General features: G+C 35.2%; 1 pseudogene; it reads right to left on the reverse strand.

Annotated features, from left to right (window-relative positions):
• Nucleotides 1-5,119: 5,119 nt before the first annotated feature.
• Nucleotides 5,120-6,085, reverse strand: LOC103256595 (annotated as a pseudogene).
• Nucleotides 6,086-12,491: the final 6,406 nt, after the last annotated feature.

Below are 12,491 nucleotides of genomic sequence, written 5' to 3' on the forward strand. Positions count from 1 at the left end.
CCTGTAGTTCTTGGAAGGGTGAGGCAGAAGGATTGCCTGAGTCCAGCAGGTAAACGCTAAAGTGGCCATGAGTGTGCCACTGCACTCCAACCTGGGCAACAGAGTGAGACTCCAACTCAAAATAAAAATAAAAACAGCCTGGTATTGGCACAAGAAGAGGCATATGGACCAATAGAACAGGAAAGAGATTCCAGAAACAAAGCCTCAATTTCTCAACCAACTCATCTTTGACAAATCCTCCACCAACAACCATTGGGGAGAGGTGAACCTATTCAGTAAACGGTGGTAGGAAAACTGGCTGACCACATTCAGAAGATTGAAACAGGACCCCTACCTATCACTATTCACAAAAATAAACTCTAAATTGGTCAAAACCCTAAACATAAAACCTCAAACCATAAGAATAGTAGAAAATGCAGGAGACACCCTTAAAAAATTGGATTAGGCCACCAATTCCCAATCAAAACTCCAGGTGTCCATGCCATAAGTGATAAGATAGACAAGTGGGACCTGATTAAACTGAATAGCTTCTGCAAAACTAAATAAACCATCAATAAAGTGGGGAGACAACCCCCATAGGAAAAAATATTTACAAACTATATATCTGGCAGAAGCCTAACATCCAAAATATACAAGGAACTCAAATGTGCCAAAAAGAAAAACAAACAGCCCTAATAAAAAAAGGGCAAAAGACATGAATAGACACTTCTCAAAAGAAGATATATGGGCAGTCAATAGAAATATGAAAAAGTGCTTAGCCTCACTAATCATCAGAGAAATGCAAATCAAAACCACATTGTGATACCACCTAACCTCAGTTAGAATGGTCTTCACCAATACAACAAACAACAGATGCTGGTAAGAGTGCAGAGAAAAGGGAATCTTTCTACGCTGCTGGTGGGAATGCAAACTAGTTCAACGTCTATGGAAAATAGTGTGGGGATTTCTAAAAGAACTATAAATTAACCTTCCCTATGACCCAGCAATCACCCTACTGGGAATACACTCGTAGGAACACAAAGTATTCTATAAAAAAGATAACTGCACACGCATGTTTATTTCAGCACTATTTGCAATAGCAACAACATGGAACCAACCATGCTTCCCATTGAAACTGGACTGGATAAAAAAATGTGATACATATACACAACTGAATATTATGCAGACATAAAGAAGGACAAACATGAACTTCACAGCAACTTGGATGGATTTAGAGTCAATAATACTCAGTGATTTATCATAGAAACAAAGAACAGAGTATAACATATTCTTACTTTTAAGCAGACCCTGATCATTTACCATAATACTATATGAAAGGGATTGGTAATAGCAGGAAGACTGCTGGGGTGGAGGTCGGGAGACCACAACATCAATGAGGGTGCCTGATCTTAAACTAGGCAAAGTGGGGGCCGAAGGGAGGCCCAAACTTTGCCTGTTTGATGCCCACTTGTATACCTAATACTGAATTATACCCCACGTCTTCAAAATAAAATAAAATAAATTTTAAAAAATAAATTAAAGCAGTGATATAATATATGAAATAATAACAAAGTCCAGAATAGCAAACTCAGTTATGTGTGACTGGAGGAGAAGAAGTTTTGGAAATAGAGGGGATAGACTAGCAAGTTGTTAGAAATGAAAGGAAACTTATTTCACAAAAGAAATCTCAACTTGAAGGAGCATAACACTGAATAAACTTAAAATGATAAAAATAACACTAGAGAATATCACCTTTATAATTCTATTGTGGTAAAATCTGAAACCCTGCAAATACCAATGCATGCTCTTAGAAGCCATGAACATTGTTTCTGTTGTAGAAGAGGGAGTGGGTAATCGGTTACTTTTCAAAGTCTGTTTTTTGACCTATTCATGCTGACTTCATGATGATTCATTGTCGTGTTAGTCATAATTTGTACATTTCTCTGTAAGTATGTTTGTGTTTTGATTAACAGAATATCAATGATATACTGTTTTATCATTCTTGGAGGCAATATACTTTATATGAAAATATCAGTTATATTATTTTCTATTCTATGCATTTTTTGTATTCTCCTCGGAGCTTTTTTCTCTTATATTTAGGCCTTGGTGTTTCATACTTAAGGTTTCTTCTAATGTCTGGTAACTCTTGAGTGTTCAAATATATCCCAGTCTTTGGCTCTAACACACTTGTTTGAAGTTGTCTGTGCATAGGTAGACCTTGTGAACTGTTGGGCTCCAAGGAAGAAGAGATAGGCAAACCAAGACTTATTTTGTAGAGGTAACCCCTACCTTCCAGTCTCCATTCCCAGAAACAAATTACCCTGTTTCCTAAGTGAAATGTTTAAGACTGGTTGTCAAGCTGGGGGCTGAGTGTAGGAAAGAGGGTCATGATGCTCCATGCCATAAGCATACCCTCAATCCTCTATTCCAAGTACAACTCTTCTACTGCTTACGTTCTGCCAAATGTTTCTAGCCAGAACTCCTCAGTTTAACTGCAATGAAAGGAAAGCTCCAGTCTCACCTGGCATGGAAGAGACTGAAGGCAACACTACTTCAATAGGAGTCTGAAGTTTAGTGCTGAGTTTTTTGTCATTGACTTGTGATGAGGTAGGTATAGAAATTGAATTGTAAGTAGTGAGTAACATTTATATAATTTAATATCACTGAAAAACAAGCACACAATCAGAGGACACATCTTTTGGAAGAGAGTATAGAATAGTTGGATGTTCTTCATTTTTCTAGTAATTGATTTTTATTGTATTTTACTGAAGTATTGGCCTTTTTATGAAATGGGAGGAAAAATCCCTTTAGATAATTTGAGAAGCACTTGAGGGAGATGTTGGGTTCCTTATTCAGACATTAAACCACATTTTCAGTGCCATATAGATGACCCAATTGTGAAGACAATGTCCAGATACAGTTTTGTCTTTGAATTGGTTTGCTTTTGATTGGCTTCCCTCGTTGTGCAGGTGTATTTTCAGTTTTCTCTCATCCACTTAGAGCCATGTAAATCATCTCCGCTTCCTTTTTTTTTTTTTTTTTTTTTTGCTTCTATAATTGTTTTGCCATCTCTTACACGTAGTCTTCTCTTGTTACCTTCTCGGTGACATGTGTTTTAAATACCCCACTATCATTTTAGTACAATAATGGGCAGAATACATATGTTAAATCCCACAATATGTATTTAGCATTTTAAACCAGTTTCCAAAACAAAATTTATAAATCAATGTTGATAGACACTTAATGAAAAGCCAATAAACACAAATGCAGTGAAATATGTTAATTTAGCACTGTGATGCCATGACATGCTACATACACACACAATGTAGTATACTTTAAAAAAAGTTTAATTAATAAAATCGAGATCACATCTATATTACATACTACTAAAACTGTAATAGAAAGAAAAGTACTTCGCCAGGCATAATTCAGAAGAAATCAATAAGAAAACTAACAAATAGTAAAAGTAGAACTAATGTCAATTATATTCTCTCAGTAACATGAAACAAAACCAGAAATAAATAACAGATGTTAGTTACATATCCACAAGACAATGTCTGTAGTAAACTCTGTTCCTAAAAAAGAAGATCAATACATGGGAATTGTACATCTGTTAGAGAAAGAAAAAGAACCGAAGAAAATAAAGGAGATAACCAATAATTATTTCACTAGTAAAGATAAATATAAATAAAAAGACAATCCAAAAACTGAAAACCTAGACAAAAATAGGAACAGAGATTGTGATTTAAACATATAAGAGAGCATTACTTCTGACTATATGCATCTTAATTTGAATATCTAAATAAAATTAACAGAGGATAATACAGTTACATTGTACCTTAGAAAAGGGGATCACAGATGAAATATAAACTTCATACATATAAATACGTATAAATATTATACTTTAAAAAGAATATTAATAACCCTCAGCATAGCTGGAGAACAATTCCCAAGACGGTGAGGCATCTGAAATTCAGGTCACATGAATAATGAAAAAGGTTCAGATTGTTATCATAACAGTTTCAAATATCTGTGAACCAGAATTAGACTTACTGGATGACACAAGAGGCAGAATGCATGAAAATCACAGAGGCAAAGCATTAGTAGAAATTAGAGGGAATAATAAGAGCTGAGTTCAATGGGAACATACATTTTGTGAAGCTGTTGATACCTAGTCAGTAGAGGCTGGCTTTTCCTCGAAGATTTTTGATGAAGGACTTTCTGTACATGTAAGAATCTATGGTCATATCACCCTAAACGTACCCAATCTCATCTATACATGTGAGAGATAGGGCAAGATGACTACCAAAGTCCTTCTCTTGCTTATATTATGAATTCCGGTGATAAATTTGAAACTGAGTAGCTCCCTTTCATACACTCCATGTGGAACGCCACATAGACATCTCAGTCTGAAATGAGAAAGATGATTATCATTCTATATCCTTCATTTATATAACTTCTATGTTACATAAAAAGTTATTCAAATTAGTGGTAAGAAAAAGCACCCCAAAATACCATTTTTGGAGTGTGAAATAGTCCTCACAAAGTTGTGCAAAGTCTTGTTTCATATGAGTCTTACATTGTATACGGTTTTAACTTTATGCATGCTTTCTTTTATATTATTTACTATACACAAACAACACCCCTGTGAAATAGAAAAGGCAAATTGCATTATCCTTATTTTCCATATATTAAAATTTAGATTCAGAGAAAAGTCATGACTAACATCATGGCCTAACCAGTGTCCAATCTTAAATTATCCAATTACTAGTATAGTAACACTTGTTCCTGCTCATACTACTAGATGTGAGCCACCTGGAGACCTGAGCACCTCATTTTAAGCTGAACATAATCTTTAAGAGTAAATTCAGAATTTTTGAACAAGCTAGACAAATATAAGACACAAGATGATGATGGTTGCTAAAACCTTTTTGAGAGTTATAAATCTAGAGAAGAAGTGAAAGAGGAGGAAAGTTATCCTTTACTGCCAGACACTTTACAAGAACTCTGAGGAGAATTGTTACCAACCCTGCTTTACACAGAAGAACACGAAGGCTCAAAATGTCAAACACCTCATCTAAGACCACACAGATGAATAAATTAGAAACTCTCATGACAATTAGTGACACGATTCGACCAATTATGACTGTACTGTTGAAATGTGTTCTGATAATAAAGTCTGAAGAGGAAACCCAGTCTTCCCAATCATTTTCCTAATGACCAGCTGTACATCTTTGTTCTTTAGACTGTATACCATGGGGTTCAATAGTGGGGGTGATGATAGTATAAGTCACTGTCACCAGCCTGTCTTTGCCTGATATATATTTGGCTGAGGGTCACAGGTAGACAAAAGAAGCACAGCCATAATGGACAATGACCACAATGAGATGGGAAGCACAGGTGGAGAAGGCTTTGCCTTCAACACATGGGATCTTTAGGATGGTGTAGACAATGAAACCGTATGAAATGCAGATGAAGATCAAGGGCACAACAAGCACCAAGACTCCACAGATGAAGATGACCAGTTCATTGAAGTAGCTTTCGGCACAGGTGAGATGGATGACTGGGGAAATATCACAAAAGAAGTGGTTGACTTTGTTAGAGCCACAGAATGGGAGGCTAAAGACCAAAATTGTTCCCACTAGAGATATTAAGAAGTCACTAACAATGCAAGTTGCTGCCAGTTGTCCACATACTCTCCAGTTCATGAAAACGAGGTAATGCAAAGTCTGGCAGATGGCAGCGTAACAGTCATAACCCATCACTCCCGGAAGCAGGCAATTAGTGACAGCAATACCAAGGGAGAAGAACATCTGGGTGGCACAACTCACAAAAGAAAGTGTCCTGAGTACAGAAAGCAGGTTGATAAGCATCTTGGGTAGTATAACAATTGTGTAGAAGATCTCAGAGGTAGAAAGGACACCTAGAAAGAAGTACATGGGTGTGTGGAGGCTGCGATCCAAGCGGATGACTGAGATGATGGTGATGTTTCCACTCAAGATGATCGGATAGAGGGAGAGAAAGACCACAAAGAGAACAAGCTGCAATTCTCCAAGGCTGAAAAAGCCAGCAGTAGGAATTCAGTGACAGAAGAGGAATTGGCCATGCAGAGTTGATCCCACAGAATAAAGCTAATGTGACCAGGTCCAGAAACCTTTGAACTGAGAAAGTAGGGAAACACCCTCATAAAGTTGCCATGCCACTCTTGTTTGAATGAGAAACAATTGGTCTGGGAGAGAAAAAATAATTGCAAATTATTCACTCGTCATTCTAAATTGATATGTACCCAAACTGCTATTTTTCTGCTGTTGATTTTAGCAGTGAATTTGGGTACGAATGTTCACGTGAACAGTGAGGTGTGTCACTTACTTAAATAAAGCCTATCCTTCGGGCCTTCTACTGGAGACTCACGTAACTCCTACTTAATTTTTTAGTACAGTAGTCCCCTCTTATCTGTGATTTTCTTTCTTCAGTTTCAAACTCCTGGGGTTTACCATGGTCCAAAAATGCTAAGTGGAAAATTCCAAAAATAAACTTGTAAGTTTTAAATTATGCTCTGTTCTGTGTAGCATGATAAAATCTCACACAGTCCTGCTTCATCCCACCCAGGACAAGAATTGCCTTTTTGTCCACTATATTGCACTTTATATGTCACCCATCCAATAGTCCCTCAGTAGACATCTTGGCTATCACATTGACTGTTGTGATTTTTCAGTGCTTGTGTTCAAATAACACTTATTTTACTTAACAAAGGCTTCAAACAGAAGAGTAGTGATGCTAGCATAGTATTATGATTGTTCTATTTTATTATTGTTAATTTTTTGTTGTGTTTAACTTATAAATTAAAACTTACATAAGTATATATAAAAATAGTATATTTAGGGTTCAATATTATCCACAGTTTTAGGACTCCATTGGGGGTCTTGGAGCATATTTCCTGCTGATAAGGGGGGGCTACTGTAATCTAATTCTCACAAAAACCTCTATCTACATTAATTATTATTTTAAATGATCATAATTTTATCTTGAGTATGGATAAGTGTATCAATAAGCAATAGCATCAATATCTGAGAATTCACTTCCCCACACACCTATTTTTAATCCATTCTTCATCTAAGGCAACATACATTGATCTGTCTTTGTGTGGCTTGCTCTTAAAGAACATAGTTCCCTTTTACTGCTAACTATATATACCATTTTCACATAGTCATTCATTAAAACTAGATTGATTTTGAACTACTGCTTAGAACTAGCCTTATGACTCCTCTACAGACACTTATGGTAGAATAGAACTGATTTCTCCTTACAGAAAACACATGGCTAGGAATAATTTAGATTTGTCCATTTTTATCATACATCTAACTCTTTATATACCTTACTTGGAGATCCAGCAGGCTGTCATTCCCAGGACCTGTATTCTGAATAGGAAGACTCAGATGTCTTTCCTAAAGCTTCTAACAGTTATCACTGCTGGTACTAGATTACATATATTTTGATGAAAACATTCTTATTCTCTCCTCCTGCCCAATATTTTTCTTTATCTAGATTCTATATCTCAGTAAATTGTTTCAAAATACTCTTAGTCATCTAAGCTGTAAGTTTTTAAGACATGTTTCAACCCATCATTTTTCTCATCCTCCACATTTAATCTATTTTTGTTCCGAAATATTTCTAGGGTTTATTTCTTCTTTTCTTCAAGAAATTATCTCTTGCCTGAACTATAGCATTATTTAAAAACTCCCTGGATTTCCTCGTTCTATTCTGCACCATTCTTCACAGTAGTAAAACAGTTGTCTTTATATAGGAAAAATTCTTTCATATTACCAAGCCAACTGATCCTCAGTTGTCTATAACATATTCTAGGTCGTTGATACTTTTCTGGAATCTATCTTTTCACTCATAACTACCAGTGAGATAATGGGGGGGACTATTTGATAGTCAGAAATGGTGAATAAGATAGCAGTATTTTCAGTGGATCTTCTGTTCTGCTACCTTTTTATCATTTCTGATGATCAAATAGTCTCCCCTGTTATTCCACCAGCTAAACATTTGTAATTTTAAAAACACTTTATTTTGAGGTTTGAAGTCCTTAACCAGTAACTAAATCACTATTATTATCCCTTGTTTTGCTTAGACAAAGTTTTAACAAAATTTTGAAATGGGATTAGAGCAAGAGCTTCACAATTACTTCTATATATTTTCAAATTGACTTATCTCTAACCTTTACAAATAAGGAATACAAACCATGTATTTGACCAGAATAAAGTCCTCATTAGCAGTCTTCCTAGACATCATTTATACTTTATCATTTTTCATGTTTCCTTTCTTGGGGTATTTTCTCATTTATATGATCATCTGCAGTGTTGACAGTGACTAGGTATGCAAAAATGTTTGAATTCTTGAAAGAAAAGTAAGGCCACTTTATTCAATAACTACTCCATAACCCACCACCCCATCAATCATTGTTCTTTCAAAATTGTCTTTGGAATCTCTGTGGAAACTAAAAGTTGAAAATAAATTTTACTGTGGAAACCTTTGTCATTACTTAATCTAGTTAAAAGTTTGCATAAAATAATTGGTAATTATGAAATAATGTTCTGAACTTGGAGGGAAAGGTACTACAGGTTGAAAGAAAAGCTTTGACAAATAAGAGGTTAAAAGAAAGAAAGAAGGAACGTAGGAAATTGATTTTTCACATTACACTGCTCAGTTACTCTTTACCACATATAAGGTAAAGCTAAATTACCTTAAGCTAGTTATTAAGGCAGCTGTAGTTACTATTTTATGACACAGAAACTGTCCTGAAATACTTAGTTTCCTTTATATATCTCTTTGTTTCATGACTTCACTATGAGAGAGAGAAAGAGACAGAAAGAGAAAGAGAGAGAGAATCACAGCCTCCCTTCATCTGTAGTTTACTCATTCTTCACATTTTTAAAGTCACCAATTATTGAACTTCCTCTAATCTGTCTAGAAGAGTTTTCACATCCCTTCTTAGTAATCTAAAGCTGATGTGTCTTTATCAAAATATTAAACATATTATATCAAAATTATTTTTCCTGTCTCTCCAGTAGACTTGAAAGCCTCAAGGATAAAAATAATGCCTTATTCCTTATGTATCCTCAGAACTCTTCCAATATTTAAATAAATTATATATAAACACTTGATAGATTAATGAAATAGTTTATTAATGAAATAATAATGATCCAAATTAGCTCATTTCATAGCAGCTTGAATTCCTGTGTACCACTATGTGCCACTAAGTGAAAAACACTTCTATGTTCCTCATACATTATATGTTTTCTATAATTTTTTTCTTCATTCTTTCTAAGACTAATTTTGCATCCTATCTAGGAAGTAATCAAGACTTAACCTATGTCCCTGCCTTTCTCCTGGCCTTGTTCTCAATTTTTAATCTTTCCATTTTCCACTATCCAGATTTTCTTTCTGTCATTTGATTGGAATTCCTATTTTCCATTATTAATAACTTGGGATAAACAGATCACTAACCCATGGGAAACTTTAGCATCTTTTGACATACAAATAAATAACTTGGCTTTCACTGCTCTTCTCAATAATGGAAGTTAAAGTCTCTAAATAAAAATTCAAATTTTACATTTAAAAAAAATCAGAATTCTAGTGTCCTGTGGCATTCCAGTTTATTCATTCTCAGTCACCTATAGACACTTCTGTGACATTTTTTTTGGTGAAATTTGCCAAAATTGTTATCCCTGTCATGGTGCTTCAGGGTTTTTCATCTTCCAGGAACTCCCTAGAATAGAATAAGAAAATGACATTACTTCACACAAAATTTTTTTACCTGTGCCTCTTCTCCATGAGTAATTCATGTATTGAATCAATGAGTATCACCAATGATCTTTCCTTTTTACATTAGCCATGGTCTCCATGTCTTAGTTGGTAATTGATATCCCCACCTCCACAGGGAGCTAATTACCACCTGGTGCCCAATACTTGATCCTAATTCCCAATTAGTAAGTGGAAACATAGTAATACAGTAGGAGAATTTGTTGGACATAGAAAAGGTCCTTTCTAATACATTGTGGGGATTAGATGACTTTTCTTAGAAATTATCTGGGAACTTATTAAAGAGGTTAAAACAGACATCAATGATACCACCTCCCTTGAGTTTTTCTACTTAATACCTCCAAATTTTCATTCTGAAGTTAGAGAAAATATTCTTTTTTTAAGGCATTCCTATCTCTGAAAGTTAGAAGAGAGGAAAAAAATATGTAAAGAACATAGGACAGAATATTAGAATAGCAGCAACTGCATAAAATTTTTAGACCCATAAGAGATAGGTTTGTTTCTGAACTACAATGTGAATTGGTAAATATGTGTTCTATAAATAAAGAAAATTTAGGTTACGGAGAAACATGTGACCATGCTTTGGTGGAGGGCTGAGCAGAAACCATCAGCTTCCCCCATTTTAGGTTGCTTGTTAATTCATTCTTACAGTAAGTCCAGACACTTGGGTTGAAAATAGGGCAAATGCTAGACCATCATAGATCGTTCTCTGAGGGGATCGTGTGAACTGCTCTTATATGAGTCATGTCAGAGATGCTGCAGAAATGGGAAAGTAGGAGACAAGCCCATTCAATTTACTGAGAAACGTTTGATGGCTTTTTTCTTCTTCAATTATATTAGAGATTGAAACAATGGCTAGATTTTCAGAAAATATTTTTCCAAGAGATTTAGCCAAAGGCTTCACCTTTCATTTATTTATTTATTTATTTATTTGCTTACCTACTTATTTATTTATTTTGATTTAGAATTTCACTCTGTCACCCAGGTTGGAGTACAGTGTCATGCTCACGACCACTGTAGCCTCAATCTACTAGGCTCAGAGATCCTTCTGCCTCAGCCTCCCAAGTAGCTGGAACTACAGGCATGTGCCACCATGCCTAGATAATTTTTTAATTTATTGCAGAGATGCGGTTTCTCCCAGTTGCTCAAACTGGTCTCAAACCCCTGGACTGAGGCAATCCTCTTGCCTCCACTTCTCAAAGTTCTGAGATTACAGGCATGAGCCACCCACTCAACCAAGGCTTTACCTTTCTTTGAGGCATGCAGACAATTAAAGATAGCCACACTGAAGGTAGCTGCACCTCTACCAAGGCACTGTCACATTTTTCTCCAAAATCCAATTTTCTTTATTTATTGCCTTTTTTTTTTAACACTTCTCACTAGAAGGTTGGTATATATACCCAATCCCCTCAAGTCTAGTTTGGAGAAGTGATTAATCTGACGAATAGATTATAGCAAAAGTGGTGCTGTGTCCATTTACAAACCTGGTTTCTAGAGTTTAGCAATTCGACTTTATGAGCTTTCACTTTGTGCCCAGGCTACCATGTTTTGAGGAAACTCAAGCAGCTCTTGAAGAATTTATGTGGTGGGAAACTAAGGTTCTGGTCAACAACCTCAGCTGAGCAAAGAGTTAATAGCTAATATGAGCAAACCAGGCAAATAAGTGAGCAATCTTGAAAGTGACTCTTTAAAACCCAGTTGATCCATCCAAGATGATCTCATATAAAGCAGATTCAAACAGTTCCCAGTGAGCCCTGCCAAAATTGCATATTCATGTGCACAATAATTATTGTTAAGTTAAACAACTAAAGTTCTCGGTGGTTTGTTATTCAGCAATAAATAATGAGAACAGAATTGATATCTAATGGTAGTGCACTGTTGTAACAAAACTTAAAACATTTGCATTAATTTTGGAATTGGTGGCATGAAGCATCTGTAAGGGCTTGGGGAGTCTGTGACTGTAAGTTGGACAGGTCAGGAGGCAACTCCTAATAAGAATTTGAAGAAAAAATGTTATGAGAGGTAGGTAAAATAGGGATAATTATTATCCTCATTGGAAAGATTGGCAGCATGATCACATACTATAACCTGGAAAATAGAATATTTACTTAGAAAATTCATTGTCTTCCTGGAAACATTTGTAGAAACAGTATAGAAAATTCCAATCAATGATAAAATATAAGAGAGAACAGAGGATACTAGAGGCTGGAAGGAGTAGGGAGAACAAAGGGATAGAGAGATTTGTTAAATGATACAAAAATTGAGCTAGATAAAAGTTTTAGTGTTCTATACCACTGTAGAATGATTATAGTTAACAATAATATAGATAGTATATAATTTCAAAGAGCTAGAAAATGGATATTAACATTCTCAACACAAAGAAATGATAAATGTTTCAGATAATATGTTAATTACCTGAATATGATAAATATATATATATAGAAACATCACTGTGTATTTCATGAATATGCACAACTATACTTTTCCGATTAAAAATAAATAATTTTTTAAAAAAGTAAGCTGCTTATGCTTCTGAGAAGACTTTAGAAGAGATATAACAAATCCAGAACTTGCTGGGCTTCGAAATAAAGATGTTTCTCATCTACAATCTCTCTCAACAAAGACACTGAAACTATAACCCCAAGGTACTACCGCTGCCTTCAAGATAAAGATCTCAAGAATGTGGC

The sequence above is a fragment of the Carlito syrichta genome, unplaced genomic scaffold, assembly GCF_000164805.1.
Source record: "Carlito syrichta isolate Samal-C Ts95f unplaced genomic scaffold, Tarsius_syrichta-2.0.1 Scaffold290397, whole genome shotgun sequence".
Taxonomy (NCBI): domain Eukaryota; kingdom Metazoa; phylum Chordata; class Mammalia; order Primates; family Tarsiidae; genus Carlito; species Carlito syrichta.